The sequence below is a fragment of the Capricornis sumatraensis genome, chromosome 1 (assembly GCF_032405125.1).
Source record: "Capricornis sumatraensis isolate serow.1 chromosome 1, serow.2, whole genome shotgun sequence".
Lineage (NCBI taxonomy): Eukaryota > Metazoa > Chordata > Mammalia > Artiodactyla > Bovidae > Capricornis > Capricornis sumatraensis.
In genome coordinates this window covers 115,642,517-115,661,798 of record NC_091069.1, presented here as the reverse complement: position 1 = coordinate 115,661,798, position 19,282 = coordinate 115,642,517, and the positions used below count along the sequence as shown (strand labels likewise).

The following is a 19,282-nucleotide window of genomic DNA, read 5'->3' as shown; positions in this document are numbered from 1 at the left end:
GCTAATTATTGCATTCACTCATGGGGAGATACTGTCAAGTTAACCTTTCAATGCCTGTGGGTGAAAGTGAAAGTATTAGTTACTCAATGGTGTCCAACTCTTTGTGACCCCAAGGTCTATAGCCCACCAGGCTCCCCTGTCCGCAGAATCCTCCAGGCAAGAATACTGGAAAGAATAGCCATGACCTATCTTCCTAAGAAGGAGAGGATATACTTTTATCTACATTTTAGGGTTTAGTGAAAATAAAATGAGAACTTACCAGAATACCAAGTTTCATATGTAGAAAAAAATAAATTATAGGCATTGCTATTAGTTGTCTGCTTCATTTCTATGTCTCCCTAGTCACAACACTGACCAAGCAGAGGACCTCGTTTATAGAATAGATTTATTCTGCCTTCTCTTTCTGTACAGTCATTGTAAGCAAACAGCCTGTGGTAAACACTGGGAAGCCTCAAGGTATTACTTAAAAGAAAAAATAATAGAATACAAATAGCAAAGACTGTTACAAAATTACTAAGTATACACTAAGATGGTCGAAAGGGGGACATAAGCCAATAGACCAGGGTCATACAGACCATGTTTTTTCCATTACAACAATATAATGAACTAGAAAAGGATAAACATTATATTCAGTAATGTAACATTGAAGGATAAAAAAAGGGCTGATTTAGTCTCATTTTTCTTGTAAATTATTTGATAAGAATAATCTGCAGAAGGAAATAGATTGGAATGAGCACAAACTCAAGATAAAGAAATATTGAATAAACAAATATCTCCGGTGCTTTAAACAGATAAAAGTCTTAGATTTAGAATAAATAATATATGACTTGATCAAGTTTTTTACAAAAATGTGGACATTGAAAAGGTTTCGGAAAACCGGAAAAAAAAATTCCTAAATATCCTCCACCACTCCAAAAGAAAAAAGTGAGTTCCACACTTGCCAGTATTGTGTTTGCATGTTAAGTCACTTCAGTTGTGTTTGACTCTGTGATCCCATGGACTACAGCCCTCCAAGCTCCTCTGTCCATGGGATTCTTCAGGCAAGAATACTGGAGTGGGTTGCCATGCCCTTCTCCAGGTACCAGCATTAATAGTGGTGATAACAGTAATTGTGGTGAGTGAGTGAAAGTCACTCAGTTGTGTCTGACTCTTTGTGACCCCATGGACTATACAGTCCATGGAATTCTCCAGGCCAGAATACTGGAATGGGTAGACTTTCCCTTCTCCAGGGGATCTTCCCAACTCAGGGATCAAACCCAGGTCTCCCACATGGCAGGCAGATTCTTTACCAGCTGAGCCACAAGGGAAGCCCAAGGATACTGGAGTGGGTAGCCTATTCCTTCTCCAGGGGATCTTCCCAACCCAGGAATTGAACCAGGGTCTCCTGCACTGCAGGCAGATTCTTTACCAACTGAGCTAGGAGGGAAGCCCAGTAATTGTGGTAGTAGCAGCAATAGCAGCAGTAATAGTAGTTGTTGTTCAGTCACTAAGTCAGGTTCGACTCTTTGCGAACCTATGGACTGCAGCATGGCAGGCTTCCCTGGCCTTCACTGTCTCCCTGAGCTTGCTCAAACTCGTGTCCATTGAGTCAGTGACGCCATCAAACCATCTCATCCTCTGTCACCCCCTTTTCCTCTTGCCCTCAATCTTTCCCAGCATCATGGTCTTTCCAGTGAGTTGGCTCTTCTCATCGGGTGGCCAAATTATGGGAGCTTCAGCTTCATTATCAGTCCTTCCAATAAATATTCAGGGTTGATTTCCTTTAGGATTGACTGGTTTGTTATCCTTGCTGTCCAAGGAACTCTCAAGAGTAATAGTAGTAGTTAATATTGATTGCATACTTGCTATGGACTAACTATAGTACATGAAATACTTCTATCAATTTTAACTTCAAAATGATATAAATATGTGTTATTATCATTAATACTTTACATATAAGAAAAATAAGGCTCGAAGAAGTTAGGTAACTTGGCAAGGTCATGGAGCTATGTAACAGTGGAACAGAAATGGAACACAAGCAATCTGACTCAGGCATTCTTGTTTTAACCTAGCCCTCCTCAGTACTTAACACAGTATGTTTATGAGTGCATGTGTCTTTTGTTTGAAGAAGCATTGTGTTATAGATACCTAATATAAATAATATGTAGGCCTTATTTTAAACATAGTTTTGAGAGAAATAGGATACATAGTAATTTTTCAAGCTGTCTGATCTATTTCTTGCTAAGAAATAATAACAATCTGATATTTGGTAAAGGTTTGACTTGCATGACCAAGCATTTGCCTGGTGTCTTTATTGAATTATACGTTGTTTTATTTTCCAACTAGTTGTTTTATGTCACCTTGGCATTTTTTCTAACAAAAACTGATGGCATGCAAAATAGTGATAAATTGGGATAATCTAGCATTTACCAAAGTTGATGCTTCAGCTAATTTGTTGCTGGTGTAAAGACTATAGTCGTAATAAAAGAGCTCCACCCACTTCTTAGGTAAATTAGTTGCTGATACAGAGACTAGGGAACTAGTATTAGTGAAAATGTTAGTTGCTCAGTTGTGTCCGACTCTGCTACCACATGGATTGTAGCCCTCCAGGCTACTCGTCTATCAAATTCTCCAGGCAAGAATACTTGGGTAGGTAGCCATTCCTTTCTCCAGGGGATCTTTCTGACCCAGGGATCGAACCTGGGTCACCTGCATTGCAGGCAGATTCTCTACCATCTGAGCCACCAGGGAAGCCCAACTATATTAGTTGTCTATTTGCTTTCTTGCTTTTAAAAACTTTTTTCCTTCTCTTTTTCTACTTACCTTGAAGTCAAAGGATATCTTCCAGGTAAGTTTTAGGAGGACTGACTTTTCTATGAGTGTGGGAGATTGGATATAGAATTCTAAGCTGACACGGTTTTACTTTCTTGATGTTAAAAATGCAATTCTTAGCTTCATTAATATCTGTTGAGAAGAATGCAATTATTTTCATGCTTATTCACGTGAAGGTAATGTGTCCTTACTCTCTGAATTCTTTTAAAATTTACTCTTTATAATTGTTCTCAGTAATTTGATAATAAGACTCAATGGTTTTCCCTTCCTTTTTCCCTTCTCCCTTTCTTTCTCTGTGCAGAATGCATCTGTACATGAACACAGAAAAAGTCTTCAGGCTTGCATAGCAATTTCTTCTTTCTTTTTTCTGTGCATGTATGTTTACCCTGCTTAATGTTTGTTGATGTTCTTGGAAATGTGGGTTGTTAGTTTTCAGTAAATTTAGAAAAAAAGAAGGCTATTATTTCTTTAAATATTTTTCTGGTTCTCTCCTCTTTGAGGCACTTTTATTACACAGATGTTAAACCACTTAATATTGTTCCAAAAGTCCTTAAGTCATTCATTTTTATTAGACTTTTCTCTCTGCATTTCATTTTGGATGGATTTGATTACCATTTCCACCTTTTAAGTCTCAGCTTTTCTCCTCTTTTCTTCTCATCATGTCTTTTTTTAAATTTAAATAGTGCAGTACTTGAATATCATTATAAAAGGTTTTTGGACATGCTTGACTGCAAAATACATTATCTCTGATGTTGTTTTAAAATTCAAATTCTTTTTTTTTTAATTGTAGTATACTTGCTTCACAATGTTGTGTTGGTTTCTGCTGTATAGCAACATGAATCCGCCTTAAGTATACATCAGTCTCCTCCCTTTTGAGCCTTCCTTGCATCCTGCCATCCCACCCATCTAGGGTATCACAGAGCACCAGGCTGAGGTCCCTGTGTTATACAGCAGCTTCCCAGTAGCTATCTATTTTACATATGCTATGTATGTGCTTTAACACTGCTCTCTCAATTCATCCCACCTTATTTCCCCCAGCCCCAGGCCCACAAGTCTGTTCTCTCTGTCTACATCTCTAGTCCTGCCTTGAAAACAGGTTCATCAGTACCTCTTTTCTAGATTCCATACACATGTTTTTAATATAATTTTACAGTTATGACAAGGCTATTGGGTCAAAAGACAGCTGTCATTGAAAAGAGAGTTTGCTGTATTCACAGTCTTAAAAGGAAGAGGCGCACCCCATTTCATGAGGGGCCTCACAGGGTCAGTCACAGGACACAGAGAATGAGGGGAAAACGTGGGGACTTTTATTGCAGTTTCTGTAGGAAAGCATGGTGGAGGAGGCATAAGAACGCTTGAGGATGGCTAGTTTGAATATTTTAAGCTAGTTTTGGTGCATACCTGGCCCTGGGTTTTTATTATGGCAGTGAAATAGAGGCCCTGAGAGAGCCTTTTGCCAACAAAGGTCCATCTAGTCAAAACTATGGTTTTTCCAGTGGTCATGTATGGATGTGAGAGTTGGACTGTAAAGAAAGCTGAGCGCCAAAGAATTAATGCTTTTAAACTGTGGTGTTGGAGAAGACTCTTGAGAGTCCCTTGGACTGCAAGGAGATCCAACCAGTCCATCCTAAAGGAAATCAGTCCTGGGTGTTCATTGGAACGACTGATGCTGAAGCTGAAACTCCAATACTTTGGCCACCTGATGCAAAGAACTGACTCATTTGAAAAGACCCTGATGCTGGGAAAGATTTAAAGCAGGAGAAGGGGATGGCAGAGGACAAGATGGTTGGATGGCATCACTGACTCAATGGACATGAGTTTGAGTAAACTCTAGGTGTTGGTGATGGACAGAGAGGCATGGTGTGCTGTAGCCCATGGGGTTGCAAAGAGTCGGACACAACTGAGTGACTGAACTGAACTGAACTGAATGAGCCTGAGAAAGAAGCTGGTTGGGGTGTGGACTCGGGATTTGCTAGTTTGCATGTGAAAGCTGTGTTTCAAGATGAGTCTTTCACTATCTTTAGGAACTGGCTGACTCCCAGAGGGGGCGTCCCTCCAGGGTTAGCAAGGCCCCAGGACATTAAAGCATCAAATAGAGAAATTAGAAAATGTGATTGTTAAGATATCTCTGCATCCACATTTATATGGATTGATTCTTCTCCTAGCTGTGGGAGTATCTCCCTGCTTCTTGGAATGTTTAGGGCTTTTTGATTAGATGTTGACTATTGTGAAATCGGATGGTTGAGTGTCTGAAATTTTTTTAATGTTTCTTAAAGAGTGTGGCTTTTGTTTTGGAAGGTAGTTTAAGTGCTTGCAGATTTGTTTTATCCTTTTGATGTGTGTTTTTAAGTTTTGCTAGAATGGGTCTAAACAGATCATTCCAAGGTGCTTTCAGCTCTAATACCAAGACAGAAACTTACTTTTCTTTATGAGATCGTTACTCTATGATCGTTACTTTATGAATATCTTGAATATTTATAATATATTAAGAACTGTGCAACAAAATATGGAAAAGGTGAGACACTATTTTCTCATAAAACTGTTAAGTAGAGTTAGGCAGGTAAACTAAATGTTTAACTGACAATGGCATATGAAAAGTGAGATGCTTTACAAGCCTTTGACCAAGTACACAAATATAATAATACTTAAATTGCAATGGATTCAGAGTAGTAAAACCTGGAATAGTTTGGTAGGGTTTTACAAAGGTGTATCTACTTTAGAAAGTGAGTGTCTATTATGTGCTGCTAGCCTAGTATTATTTTAGATCACAGAAATAACATTACAGAACACATTCCTAGCTACAAGGAGGTTTGCATCTTTTGAGAGGCAAAAACAAGGAAATAGTGTTATCTTAAAGATAGTTTTTTGTGCTTTGGTAACAGTAGATATGTAAGCTAGTTATTGCTGGAGAAGGAAATGGCAACGCACTCCAGTATTCTTGCCTGAAAAATCCTAGAGACAGAGGAGCCTTGTGGGCTGCAGCCCATGAGGTCACAATTAGACATCAGAGAAAATTTCCAAGAGGAAGTTGTATAAGCTGAGACCAAATGATTATTAAAAGTCAGTTAGAGAAAAGAGCAAGAGGATAAGGAGAGGGACTAGAAGTGGTTAATAGCAGAGGAAAGGGCATGAGTGAAAACTTGGAGGCACAAGAGTCACGACCATTTGTGGAATGAAAAGTATAGTAGTTTGGTACAGCTGGAACATGGTAGTGAGAAAGAACGGAATGTGGCACATAGCAGACTAAATAGGTCCACAGGGGCCAGATGATGGAGTAGTTACTTAGAATATGAAAGGTTTGTGTCTTGACCTGAGAGCACAGGTAGGAAGACACATAGCTAAATCTATGAACATGCTTAGGATGAAGAGCTGAGATGGTGTTTTCCTTATTGGTCCAGTGGTTAAGACTCTGCACTCCCAGTGCAGGGATCTCAGGTTTAATCTCTGCCCAACAATTCCAGCATGTTGTGCAGTGCTGCCAAAATTTAGGGCTTCCTTGGTGACTCAGGTGGTAAAGAATCTGCCTGCAATGCAGGCAACCAGGTTCGATCCCTGGGTCAGGAAGATCCCCTGGAGAAGAGAATGGTTACCCACTCTAGTATTCCCGCCTGGGAAATCCCATGGACAGAGGAGCCTGGCAGGTTACATGCAGGATATAGTCCGTGGAATCAGAGTCAGACAAACTGAGCTACGAACACTTCCTTTTCACTTGAAGGATAAGATTAATCATGTGTATTACTTTATTAGTGCTGCCATAGCAAAATGCCACAAACTAAGTGGTTTAAGCAATAGAAATAGTTATGGAGTCTAGTGGTCTGAGATCAAGGGAAATTGTAGGTTTGGTTCCTTTTGAGAGCTTTGAAAAGGAATCTGTTCCATGCCTCTCTCCTTGGCTTATAGATGGCTATCTTCTCTGTGTATCTTTACATTGTCTTTCCTCTCTACATTTCTATATCTAAATTTCCGTTTCTGTTTTTTTTAACCTTTTCGGCCATGCTGCCCAGCATGTAGGGTCTTAGTTCACTGACCAGGAATTGAACCTACAGCCCCTGCATCAGCAGCACAGAATCTTAACCACTGGACCACCAGGGAAGTCTCCAAATTTCCTCTTCTTAAAAGGATGTCAATTATATTGGTTGAAGACCCAACTTAATGCCCTTATTTTAAATTCATTACGTCTATAAAGACCTTATATCCAAATAAGGTCACACTCGGGTGTCCTAGAAGCTAGGACTTCAAGGGATAAAAACTTAAAGAACATTGTTCAACTCATGTTTGTTGTTCTTTAGTTGCTAAGTCACGTCCAACTGTTGCAATCTCATGGAGTGTAGCTCCCAGGTTCCTCTGTCCATGGGATGTCCCAGGCAAGAATACTGGAATGGGTTGCCATTTCCTTCTCCAGGGGATCTTCCCAACCCGAGGATCAAACCTGTGTCTCCTGCTTGGCAGGTGGGTTCTTTACCACTGAGCCACCAGGGAAGCCCCATTAAACTCATAAAACCATGCATAAACGAGTTGAAAAGGGAGAGAAACTAAGCTGTTCAAACATGCATAATGGTTGGAGATAATTAACTCTTGTTCATGTAGATTCAACACCTATGAAGGGAAATTAAAAAGCAAAAATAGGAAGAATATAGTTCTGACAGTGGTTATGACACAACGGATTGGCTCTGACAAAGTTATGAAATGGAAAAATTTTGCATTGAGACATCTTTCTCTGCTGTTAAGAATGATTTTGTTTTTTTAAATTCTACTGCCCACTTTGACATTTTTTTAATTTTAATTTTTAAATTAAAATTTTTTTAAATTTATTTTACTTTACAATACTGTATTGGTTTTGCCATACATCAACATGAATCTGCCACAGGTGTACACGAGTTCCCAATCCTGAACTCCCCTCCCACCTCCCTCCTCATACTATCTCTCTGGGTCATCCCAGTGCACCAGCCCCAAGCATGCGGTATCCTGCATCGAAAAGTAAGTTACAGTTTAATTTCTCCAGGAGTTGGATACTAGGCTATAGGACCACTGATACTATTATTGTTTTGTTCCAAATAAAGATAATGGTCATTTTTACCCACTTCTTTCAGCCGTTAAGTCAGGATATGATTACATAAAATTCCATGAATAACTTGATCACTGTGAAACGAAATGTGCCTCACTATGTTTGCATTTAGTTAGTTACATCAGCTGCTGTTCTTTTCTCAACAACAATAAAATACTCAGCCTTGATATTCCCATAGAGAATAGAACTGATTCTTTTGACCTGGAGCTATAACTAATGGTGAAGTTGTAGAAAAATCACACCCATGTTAAAATAGATGCATTGCTCTTACCTCTAAAGAGACAAATGCTGGAAGCAATATTAAAAATGAAGTCATGGTTTAATATTTTTCAGCTCAAGAATTAAGTGCTAATTTATTTCTTCCCTGAATTTGTTGAAAACTGTTTTTATTGCTTGAGGAACTACTCAGGAAATCAGGATTCTGGATTTTGACTTAAGAGTCCACCATTTTGTATTATGGTCTTTAGATTTTAGCTTCATTGTGTTTTCCCACAACTGTCTATCTTTCTGAATAAAATAAGCCATCAACAGGAGCCTTAACTATCTAAACTTTAACCACATAAGGAAAAACAGACTTAACTTACTACTGTTCCTAAAAGTTCTAACACAGGACAGATACTCATTTCTAATCAATCAACTATGTCCAGGTGTGGAATCTTGGAGAAAGAGACTGACCATCTTGGGTCAGACAATGATCGCTGTGCGTATGTGCTAAGTTGCTTCAGCCATGTTTGACTCTTTGTTACCCCATGTACTGTAGCCCACCAAGCTTCTCTATCCATGGGATTCTCCAGGCAAGAACACTGGAGTGGACTGTCATATCCTCCTCTAGGGGATATTCCTGACCCAGGGATCAAACCCAGTCTCCTACATCTCCTGCATTGGAGACAGGTTCTTTACCACTAGGTCACAAAGCTGTTATGGACAAGAGCTAGGAACTAATTACACATGTGAGTGCTGGTAGGAAATGTAGGATGGTGGTTTAGTCACCCAGTCATGTCCGACTCTCGTGGTCCCATGAACTGTAGCCCACCAGGCTCCTCTGTCCATGGGATTTCCTAGGAAAGAATACTGGAGTGGGTTGCCATTTCCTTCTCCTGGTTCTCCTGACCCAGGACTCAAACTGGGGTCTCCTGCATGGCAGACAGATTCTTTATCGAATGAGTTGTGAGGGAATTTTTAATAAAATCTTTCTGGCTATTCCTGTAGCTGGCACTGCTCTAGGGTTTGATATAAAATAAAATCCATGATATCATGATGTTTACTCTCTTTTGTGGAGTTAGACAATAGGCATTAAATGGAGAAGATCATGAATAAATGTCTGTCCAATGATGTAAGAAACATAGAGAAAAGTAGAACAGGTAAATGGGAAGAGGGGAAGCTAAATTGACAGTTCAGATGCTGTGTTATACTTGTGATTAGCAAGACCTCTCTGATACGGGCTCTCTGAAATAGAATATTCCAGGTACAGGAAATGACATATTAAAATCACCTAAAATGAACAAAATTTTATTTTGATCTTCATTTTTACTCTCTCATTTTATTTTTTGAGGTCATATTTTACATTAAATTATTTTTTTTGGTGTTCCTTAATTATTATGGCTTTCCTGCTGGCTAAGCACACACACACCCTGGTGGCTCAATGGTAAAGAATCCACCCGCCAATGCAGGAGACTTGAGTTCAATCCCTGGGTCGGGAAAGATCCCCTGGAGAAGGAAATGGCAATCCACTCCAGTATTCTTGCCTGGAGAATCCCATGGACGGAGGAGCCTGGCAGGCTACAGTTCATGGGGTCAAAAAAAGTCAGATATGACTTAGTGAATAAACAGAAACATAACTAATTATTATAGTTATAGTTGATTTTACTACTTTTATCCTTCATAAGAAGTGTTTAAAGTGGTTGTACCACTACGCTATATATTTGCCTTTCACAGTGAGGCATTTTCTTTTACATATCTTCTTATTTCTAGATACAGCCTTTTCAGCTAAAAAGAAATCCCTTTAAAATTTCTTCTAAGGCTGGTTTGGTGGAGATTAACTCCTTAAGCTTTTGATTTCTGGGAAGCTCTTTTATCTCCCCTTCAAATCTGAGTGATAATCTTGCCAGGTAGAGTATTCCTTGTTGGCAGTTTTCTCCTTTCAACACTTTGAATATATCACACCAGTCCTGCAAAGTTGCAGCTGAAGAATCAGGAGATGATTTTATGGGGGTTCCTTTGAACACAGCTAGTTGTTTTTCTTTTGGTTCTTTTAAGATTCTCTCTTTATTTTTAAAATTCGACATCTTAATGATAATTAGCTTTGATGTGGATGTCTTGGGGTTTGTCTTGTATGGGACACACTGCACTTCCTGGACCTGAATGGCTATGTTTCTTTCCTGGGGTTATAGAATTATTTTTTAATTTCTTCTAATGTATCTCTTCCCCCTTTGTCTTTCTTGTCTCCTTCTAGGACCCTTGTAATGAGAAGGTTAGTATACTTGATATTCCAAAGCTTTCTTCAACTGCCCTCACATTTAAGAATTCTGTTTTTCCTTTTTGCTGTTCTGTTTGGGTGATATCCACTACCTTGTCTTCCAAGTGACTGATCCAAGTGACTTCCAAGTGACTGACTGACAGAAGTCACTGTCTTCCAAGTGAGGATCCATGTTTCTGCATTATCTAGTTTGCTATAAATGTCTTTTAGTGTATTTTTCAGTTCAGTTATTGTATTCTTTAGCTCTGTGAGTTCTGTTTGGAACTTTCTTATATTTTCTGTTTCTTTGTTGAATTTCTCATTGTATCCCTCCATTATTCTCCTTGATTCCATGAGCATTATGACCAACATTTTGAAGTCCTTATCAGGTAAATTATTTATATCCATTTCATTGTTTCTTTTTCCCTTGTGGTCTCATCTTATTTCTTCATTTGGGATATTTTCTTCTGTTTTCCTATTTTGTTTGACTCTCTGTGGTTGTGTGTGTGTGTGTGTATGTGTGTGTGTGTGCATGCGTGTGTGTGTGTGTGTGTATGTATGTGTGTGTATTTATTATGGAAAACAGTCCTCCAATCCTCTTTCCCTGTCTTGAAGGAGTAGCCCTTTGTAGGAGATGAGCTTGTTGTTTATCCGTGCCACGGTTTTGGTTGTCTCTCAAACTATCTCTCCACATATTTCAGCCCCATGGGGTCCAGAATCTTACTCCAGCTATTGACATGAGCTCAAGGTGCATCCCCTGTGTGTGCCTGTTGGGTTTGATAGGGTTTTGTGTGTGGCATGGGGTAGGTCAAATCTCTTTGCGCACTGGTTCTGGTGGCATGGTGGGGCAGGCTGCCCTCCATCTGCATCTAGCAGTGCCAGGTGCAAGTGGTGTGGGCAGGGGACAGGGGATGTTCACTCACCACTGGAATCAAGTCAGAGTGAGAAGGAAAAGATGGCCTCCATTAGCCTCAGCACCAGCAATGCTAAGGGAGCCCATGCTAACTGCATCTGTCAGTGTTCTGGAGAGTGATGCGGGAGATTCCTGACCCTTTCGCAGATGCTCTGTGAGTAAGTGACTCTCCTTCACATAAAGTCTAGGCTCTTTTCAAACTGGGTCCCAGGGAAAATGGGTCTCTATATGAGCACTTTAAATGCAAAATCTTCATTCATGATAACCTTATGTTTCTTCTGAACAGCAGATCCATTGGTTTTCAAAGCCAGACACTTTGAGGGCTCATCTCTCAGGTGCAGGTCCCAGGGATTCAGGTGGGTGGTGTGTGAGAAGCTCCATTTTATGTATGTAAGTACTTGTTTATTTTTGACATCCCTCAAGATTGTGAGTTGCTACTCTGGGGTTGGGGGAGGTGGGGTTGATAAGTATGTCTCTGCCTCTCCTACACATCTCCATGTGGCCCTTTTATTCTTAATTTTATAGCAAGTGCTAGATGCTCAGGTTTTTTTCAGAGGGATTTATTTCATGCATGACTATATTTGTTGTATCTGTGAAAGGAGGTGAGTTCAGGATCTTTCTATACAGCCATCTTGAAGTGCCTCACGATCTTAGTTTTGAAGATTGGAAAATGAAAATATCACTTACTGAGGAAACTGGAGACTGCAGGTACGGATTATTATAATCATTACTTGAATTTTGTGATTCGTGGCTAAACAATTTACCAGGCAATGCAAAAAAGATCCCTTAAGTTTCCCCCAGACTACCATGGACACAGAGTCTCAGAGTCATGCTGAATAAATATGGTTTAAAAAAGACTGACAATAAAAAGCACCAGTCATTAAAGAGAGTGTGATTAAGATATCTTGGGAAATAAACAGTTTGGCAGCTGCTGGCAGTAATGCCTTTGTTACTATTTTCTCATGTCTTCTTAAGAATGAGATGTCAGCGTGTCTGACAGCTTCCTCTAGTAACTAACTGCTCAGGGAACTATGTAGACTGGGGGAGACAGACAGTCAAAGACTTCCCCTCTTTTCATTCCATTCATTCCTCCCTCCCACCTTCCTTGTTGTAATTCTACCAAGGGGCCCCTTCGATATTGTTAAACTGAAATGTCGGTCATCCATCTCTGTTAGTTCCAAAGAACTTGGACTTTAGATTCAGAACACAATTAGAGTGCCCGATGAACTATGGACTGAGGTTCGTAACTTTGTACAGGAGACAGGGATCAAGAACATCCCCATGGAAAAGAGATACAAAAAAGCAAAATGGCTGTCTGGGAAGGCCTTGCAAATAGCTGTGAAAAGAAGAGAAGCAAAAAGCAAAGGAGAAAAGGAAAGATATAAGCATCTGAATGCAGAGTTCCAATGAATAGATAGACTTTCTCAGCGATCAACGCAAAGAAATAGAGGAAAAGAACAGAATGGGAAAGACTAGAGATCTCTTCAAGAAAATTAGAGATACCAAGGGAACATTTCATGCAAAGATGGGCTCAGTATGGTATGGACTTAACAGAAGCAGAAGATATTAAGAAGAGGTGGCAAGAATACACAGAAGAACTGTACAAAAAAGATCTTCAAGACACAGATAATCACGATGGTATGATCACTGACCTAGAGCCAGACATCCTGGAATGTGAAGTCAAGTAGGCCTTAGAAATCACCACTACAATCAAAGCTAGTGGAGGTGATGGAATTTCAGTTGAGCTATTTCAAAACTTGAAAGGTGATGCTGTGAAAGTGCTGCACTCAATATGCCAGCAAATTTGGAAAACTCAGAAGTGGCCACAGGATTGGAAAAGATCAGTTTTTGTCCAATCCCAAAGAAAGGCAATGTCAAAGAATGCTCAAGCTACCGCACAATTGCACTCATCTCACACACTAGTAAAGTAATGCTCAAAATTCTCCAAGCCAGGCTTCAGCAATACGTGAACCGTGTACACCCAGAAAAGGCAGAGGAACCAGAGATCAAATTGCCAACATCTGCTGGATCATGGAAAAAGCAAGAGAGTTCCAGAAAACCATCTATTCCTGCTTTATTGACTATGCTAAAGCCTTTGACTATGTGGATCACAATAAACTGTGGAAAATTCTGAGAGAGATGGGAATACCAGAGCACCTAACCTGCCTCTTGAGAAACTTATATGCAGGTCAGGAGGCAACATTTAGAACTGGACACGGAATAAAAGACTGATTCCAAATAGGAAAAGGAGTATGTCAAGGCTGTACATTGTCACCCTGCTTATTTAACTTATATGCAGAGTACATCATGAGAAACGCTGGACTGGAAGAAGCACAAGCTGGAATCAAGATTGCTGGGAGAAATATCACTAATCTCAGATATGCAGATGACACCACCCTTATGGCAGAAAGTGAAGAGGAACTAAAATGCTTTCACTTTCTTGATGAAAGTGAAAAAGGAGAGTGAAAATGTTGGCTTAAAGTTCAACATTCAGAAAACGAAGATCATGGCATCCGGTCCCATCACTTCATGGGAAATAGATGGGGAAATAGTGGAAACAATGTCAGACTTTATTTTTATGGGCTTCAAAATCACTGCAGATGGTGCTTGCAGCCATGAAATTAAAACACACTTACTCCTTGGAAGGAAAGTTATGACCAACCTAGATAGCATATTCAAAAGCAGAGACGTTATTTTGCCAACAAAGGTCCGTCTAGTTAAGGCTATGGTTTTTCCTGTGGTCATGTATGAATGTGAGAGTTGGACTGTGAAGAAAGGTGAGTGCCGAAGAATTGATGCTTTTGAACTGTGGTGTTGGAGAAGACTCTTGAGAGTCCCTTGGACTGCAAGGAGATCCAACCAGTCCTTTCTAAAGGCGATCAGCCCTGGGTGTTCTTTGGAAGGAATGATGCTAAAGCTGAAACTCCAGTACTTTGGCCACCTCATGCGAAGAGTTGACTCATTGGAAAAGACTCTGATGCTGGGAGGGATTGGGGGCAGGAGGGGAAGGAGACGACCGAGGATGAGATGGCAGGATGGCATTACCGACTCGATGGACATGAGTTGAGTGAACTCCGGGAGATGGTGATGGACAGGGAGGCCTGGTGTGCTGCGATTCATGGGGTTACAAAGAGTCAGACATGACTGAGCGACTGAACTGAACTGAAGGCTAAATTAGTGTTTGGTTATAACATGCACACACACATACTATGTGTGTGTATATATATATATATATGTTGTTTTACCAAAGTCTCTCTCCATGTCTCTCTCTATATATATGTATACACATATATAAACACATAGTTATACAGATATAAACATATGTATATACACATATATTCTGTTTGACCAAATAAATATTTGTTTTACTATGTGCAGTGATAGCTTATCAATTTGTTTTATAAGCAAATATAATTTTAAGAAGGACTTTTAGTATATAAAATTATACCTGCAAAGTATATTTGTTTTTTATCACTGTTATTAAAAATAGCTTAAATTCAAATAATTAGAATGTAGAAAGAAAATAATGCAACTTGAAGTTTATACATTGATTTAGTAGATGATAACACATTCTTTACATTCCCATTTGTTCTTATATCAGATATAACACTTATGTGACAAGATTTAGGCTGATTAATTTTCTAATAATAATATTCTATTTACTATCAAGTTTAGTTTGCTGCATACACAGTAGATTTGCACTATACCTGAAGAACTCTAAGTCTGGAACACCCAAATCTCTTGTAATTTGCAGAAAGAACACCTGTCTGAACTTTGCCACAGTGGGAGACATTATCTTTATTTTATTGGGAAGGAAACAAACCTGTCTTGTGCTCTACACTGTATCCCTCAACGTTATTTGTATACTTATCTCTTGGAGAGAAAAGAGGTAGCAGTGTTAGTCACTCAGTCGTGTCTGACTCTTTGTGACTGCGTGGACTGTAGCCTACCAGGCTCCTCTGTTCATGGGATTCTCCAGACAGGAAAACTGGAGTGGGTTGCCATTCCCTTTTCTAGGGGATTGTCCCAACCTGGGGCTCGAATCTGGGTCTCCTGCATTGCCGGCAGATTCTTTACTGTCTGAGCTACAGGGACAGTCTGGAACAAAAGCAACCATTGTCCAAGAGACATGGAGAAAAACCGGAGACCCACGGAGGTTTGTCTCCCAGTGTGTTATTTCTTTTTCTTTGTTCAGTCTTTCAAAATGCACCCACATTCTACTCCTTCATTCTTTCTTGATTCCACCAAATAAGTCTATTTTTCTCCTTTTAACTCTGTTGCATTTTGTGTTTCTCATTTAACACGCTTATTGATTTGTAATTTTCCTTTGTTTCTGTAATTCTTTATCACACTATACTCTATGGCTTGAACTTCTCTTGATAGTAGGGGCTATATTTTATTCATCCTTATATCTCTTACATGAGATAATGCATACTTTACTTATTTCTTATTTCTTTTGGAAACTGTTTTGCTAACAGGGTATGGCAGAGAATTCTTTCTTATGAATCAGAAAAGCAATAAGCTTATAGTGAGACATGGTCAACAGACCAGGATACCAAAAACACCTACAATGCCTTTTAAACGTACAGTTTACTTTAGTCCAATGACATCCCTGAAATATTCAAAATAAGAGTTATCTTATATAGTGCAACTGTGATGAAAATCTAGATTGTTCTATAATTATAATATGCATTATAGTTAATGATATGACAAGCGTTTCTCCTTCCACCATTGCTGCTGCTACCATGTAATACTGCTTCAATCACTTCTTACTATTGTCACCATTACTGTGCAAGTATTCTATCGTTTGCTAGAATGTATGTTAAGCACTTCATAATATTTGTTATTTTTCAGATTTTCAGGACTTAAGGCGTATATCATCCTGATTTTCAGATAAAGAAATCTAGGCTTCTAGAGTAATCTTCCCAAATTCACATAGCAAGTAGTACAGTTGAGACTCAAAATTCTTTTATTTAATGCTAAAGCCTGAATTGCTAAAAATTTTGCTATTGTATCAGCCTGTGAAGAACTTATAGAGACTCACCAGTAAGTATACTGTCAACCACAAAAGGAACACTCTCTCATGTTAATTATAAGATGTTTTGTAAAATGTATTCAGTTTAGTTCAACAAATTGCAGTAACCTATTCTATTCTCAGTGACCTAGGAGGGAGTGCTCATGATATGCAACTATAAGTTATCTTAATTCTTTTGTTATTTACAGTTATGTATGTAGAGTATTCATTTATAAACTATAAAAACAATGAGAAAATAAAAAAAAAAAAAAAACTGATTCCTGGAAGAAGTCCTAACCCTGAGATAATAAATAGCATGTACTTTGAGTAGGTTTTTTCCAAATGTCAATCAATGTAGTGATAATTGTAAGATCTTGACACTTGAAGTCAGACTTTGGATTCAAAACAACTTTAAAATGATTTCTGAATTATCACCTGTTGCTCATGGGAAAGGATGATGGAGAACATCACTGGAGACTGTTTTTTGGTGAGTGCTGTCTAGCACCTTAACTAGTGCTCTGATTTATATCATCATTGTTGTGGCATCCTAAACCAAACCTTCTAGTTACATTACCATTCACTGAACCATCATAAATGGAGATAACATTTTTTAATGAAAGAAATTGTGGCCCCTCTCACAGCAAGACATTCTTTTATTCTATTTAGATCTGGGTGATTTTAAAAGTATGAGACAGGTTTTCATCGGATTTGGCTTCGGTTGCTTTTTTTCCTTAATTCAGACTCTCCCACACTGCCAAGTTTTGAAGTTTGCATGTTCAGGTTATTGAGAGTGTTGTTTTTCTGAGTGCAAATAGAGTTCAGGTTTCTTAAAATAGGGAAAATTATTGCTCCCTTCCCCCTCTCCCCTAAAAAAATGCTATGGTTCAAGATTATTTGATTTAGGTCAAAACTAAAAATAAAATTCTTCCAAGTTGTGACTAAACAAGGAAAACTTCTCCTCAAAGTACTTTTAAAAAGTTGCAATTGAGCGTAAAGGAGGTAGATGAAGAATGGTTTTTACTTTGAAAATGTAGTGCTGACCAAATATCTTCTTTTGGAAAATAACTCCAAGCCCAAACTGCTAAAGCTTTCTAGATCTATGAGCCTCAGTGAAAACCTGATTTTGGTGATTTACAAACCTCAGTCAGCACATCAAGTTTTTAGTTTTCCAGTCTTCAGAATAGGATATTGTTTGCTTTGCACGGATCTTAAGAAAGTAAATTATCAGCACTCTTACAATGAGAGTATTTTGGGAATACTTTCTCATAAATTTTGTCAGCTTATTTTGAGGGTGCATGTCATGTGGCTTGTGGGATCTTAATTCACAGACCCGGGACTGAATCCCTGCTCCTGCAGTGGACATGAGGACTCCTAACCACCGGATAGCCAGAGAAATCCCAATGTTGTCAGATTTTAATAGAATTATACTCACAAAACTATTATAAGGGGGGTCAAGCATTTTCACTCCCTTTCAATTTCCTTTTCTGCTGTTCCTTCTTTCCTGAGACTCTAGGATTTGCTGGCTCCCTATTCCTGCATCAGGACCTTCTTATGGTTCATCCTCAACTAATTATATGTAGTTTCAGTATGTCTCCTTCCCTCTAGCTTTTCTATTCATAATTCCCTGTCCCTTATCTTCTTTCTCTAGTACCCCTTCCCAAGATCCACTCAAATATACTTCTTGTATATTTCACTCAGTACTTGTCACTATATATTTATTATGTGCTCTGAGTCAGACACTGTTATAGGCATTAAGGATTTGGAGATATACAAGACAGTGGGTCCTTGCTTTAAAGAAGTTTATATACTAGAGATGACAAACAACCTAAATAAATAACTAAGTATAAAAATGAGAGAGGGTCACTGATTGCAGTGATTACCAAAAAGGAGCCTGCTGTGGAGCTGATGGAGGGTGATGAGGGTTGGTCCCTATGGTGGGATATTAGCATTAGCATATTAGAAAGAAAAGTTGAAGAGAGGCCTCTCTGAGAAATTTTTCTGTCTCAGTTGGAAGGTCAAATAAAAGTCACTGGGTGAAAAGTCAGGGAGAACAAGGCTCCACCTGTTCCAGAACAGTGTGTCCAGAGAACAATCTGCAAGTGGTAGAATGAGGTGAAATGGGATGGAAAGGTAGGGAGGAACCTACTTTTAAAAAATGTCCTGGAAACATCATAAGATGTTTGGATTTTGCTCCAAGGGTAAGAAGGTGCTATTGTGAAATCTGCAGTTTGCTCAATTCTGGAGTAATGTTTTGCCTTGACACAGGATGAAGTCAAGAGCATGTATTTGTTGACAGTGTAATGCCTCGATAAAGTTAGTGGCTCTACAAGGAAAGAAATTTCAGGCAATATGCAAAGCTATGTCTCACACTAACATGAAAGAAAGACTCTGAGACGTGTTCCTCTACACCCCTTAAGTAGGCAGATACCTACTTTGCCTAAATCTGAGGTGGTCACTTGACATTGTTTTCTTCCCAGAAGCTATACTTGGGGAATAATTTAGGAAATCTGGAAGATGCTTTGACTCCATCAGTGATGTCTGCAGTATCCATGTCACTTGAAAGAGTTTGTATAAGCTTCCAAAATGCTTAATTTATTCATTTGGAAGATGTGGTTATCAAATGTCATTCTCAGTATAATGCATTATAGATTGATATCAATCATGTCATAGAAGTAATTAAGAATAAGAAAGTTCTTGTCCTTATGAAATTTTCAACTTAAGATCATCCACATATAAATATAATTAAGAGCAAAGTCTTAATGGAAGTAAGATCAATTACAGTAATTTTTTAATGTTCTATTCTATTTTTACAATTCTTTTCAAGGTTCAACAAACCCATTCACATATCCCATAGTATGAAAGTGAAAGAAAGTGAAAGTCACTCAGTAGCGTCTGACTCTTTGTTACCCCATGGACTATACTGTTTATGGAATTCTCCAGGACAGGATACTGGAGTGGGTAGCGTTCCCTTTTCTAGGAGATCTTCCCAACCCAGGGGTCAAAAACCCAGGTCTCCCACATTAT

General features: G+C 38.9%; 1 non-coding gene across 1 annotated transcript; it reads right to left on the bottom strand.

Annotated features, from left to right (window-relative positions):
* Positions 1 to 328: 328 nt before the first annotated feature.
* On the bottom strand, positions 329 to 451 carry LOC138093944 (small nucleolar RNA SNORA51). The gene has a single exon (XR_011146178.1). It is a non-coding gene; the product is annotated as a small nucleolar RNA SNORA51 (small nucleolar RNA).
* Positions 452 to 19,282: the final 18,831 nt, after the last annotated feature.